The sequence below is a fragment of the Triticum dicoccoides genome, chromosome 3A, assembly GCF_002162155.2.
Source record: "Triticum dicoccoides isolate Atlit2015 ecotype Zavitan chromosome 3A, WEW_v2.0, whole genome shotgun sequence".
Taxonomy (NCBI): Eukaryota; Viridiplantae; Streptophyta; class Magnoliopsida; order Poales; family Poaceae; genus Triticum; species Triticum dicoccoides.
In genome coordinates, this window is record NC_041384.1 from 647,049,519 (window position 1) to 647,051,639 (window position 2,121).

Genomic DNA, 2,121 nt, shown 5'->3' on the forward strand with positions numbered 1-2,121 from the left:
GTATATAATGGGGGAAGGGAGGGCAGCAACACCTAAGCCCTGGCGCCTCCCTCTCCCTCCCATGACACATCTTCCTCCTCCCGCAGCGCTTGGCGAAGCCCTGTTGGAATCCCGCTACTTCCACCACGCCGTCGTGCTGCTGGATCTCCATCAACCTCTCCTTTCCCCTTGCTGGATCAACAAGGAGGAGACGTCGCTGCTCCGTACGTGTGTTGAACGCGGAGCTGCCGTCCGTTCGGCGCTAGGATCGTCAGTGATTTGGATCACGGCGAGTACGACTCCATCAACCCCGTTCTCTTGAACGCTTCCGCGCGCGATCTACAAGGGTATGTAGATCCACTCCTCCCTCGTTGCTAGATGACTCCATAGATTGATCTTGGTGATACGTAGAAAATTTTGAATTTCTGCTACGTTCCCCAACAGTGGCATCATGAGCTAGGTTTATGCGTAGTTTCTATGCACGAGTAGAACACAAAGTAGTTGTGGGCATTGATTTTGTTCAATATGCTTACCGTTACTAGTCCAATCTTGATTCGGTGGCATTGTGGGATGAAGCGGCCCGGACCGACCTTACACGTACTCTTACGTGAGACTGGTTCCACCGACTGACATGCACTAGTTGCATAAGGTGGCTAGCGGGTGTCTGTCTCTCCCACTTTAGTCGGATCGGATTCGATGAAAAGGGTCCTTATGAAGGGTAAATAGCAATTGGCATATCACGTTGTGATTTTGCGTAGGTAAGAAACGTTCTTGCTAGAAACCCATAGCAGCCACGTAAAACATGCAAACAACAATTAGAGGACGTCTAACTTGTTTTTGCAGGGTATGCTATGTGATGTGATATGGCCAAAGGATGTGATGAATGATATATGTGATGTATGAGATGATCATGTTCTTGTAATAGGAATCACGACTTGCATGTCGTTGAGTATGACAACCGGCAGGAGCCATAGGAGTTGTCTTAATTTATTTATGACCTGTGTGTCAACATAAAACGTCATGTAATTACTTTACTTTATTGCTAACCGTTAGCTGTAGAAGTAGAAGTAATAGTTGGCGAGACAACTTCATGAAGACACGATGATGGAGATCATGATGATGGAGATCATGGTGTCATGCCGGTGACGATGATGATCATGGAGCCCCGAAGATGGAGATCAAAAGGAGCAATATGATATTGGCCATATCATGTCACTATTTGATTGCATGTGATGTTTATCATGTTTATACATCTTATTTGCTTAGAACGACGGTAGTAAATAAGATGATCCCTCATTAAAATTTCAAGAAAGTGTTCCCCCTAACTGTGCATCGTTGTGAAAGTTCGTCGTTTCGAAGCACCACGTGATGATCGGGTGTATAGATTCTTACGTTCGAATACAACGGGTGTTGACGAGCCTAGCATGTACAGACATGGCCTCGGAACACATGCAAAACACTTAGGTTGACTTGACGAGCCTAGCATGTACAGACATGGCCTCGGAACACAAGAGACCGAAATGTCGAGCATGAGTCGTATAGAAGATACGATCAACATGAAGATGTTCACCGATGTTGACTAGTCCGTCTCACGTGATGATCGGACATGGCCTAGTTGACTCGGATCATGTAATCACTTAGATTACTAGAGGGGTGTCTATCTGAGTGGGAGTTCACAAGATGAACTTAATTATCCTGAACATAGTCAAAAGGTCTTCACAAATTATGTCGTAGCTCGCGCTTCAGTTCTACTGTTTAGATATGTTCCTAAAGAAAATTTAGTTGAAAGTTGATAGTAGTAATTATGCGGACTAGGTCCGTAAACTGAGGTTTGTCCTCATTGCTTCATAGAAGGCTTATGTCCTTAATGCACCGCTCAGTGTGCTGAACCTCGAACGTCGTCTGTGGATGTTGCGAACATCTGACATACACGTTTTGATGACTACATGATAGTTCAGTGCGTAATGCTAAATGGTTTAGAATTGAGGCACCAAAGACGTTTTTGAAACATCGCAGAACATATGAGATGTTCCAAGGACTGAAATTGGGATTTCAGGCTCGTACCCACGTCAAGAGGTATAAGACCTCCGACGATTTTCTTAGCCTGCAAACTAAGGGAGAAAAGCTCAATTGTTGAGCTTG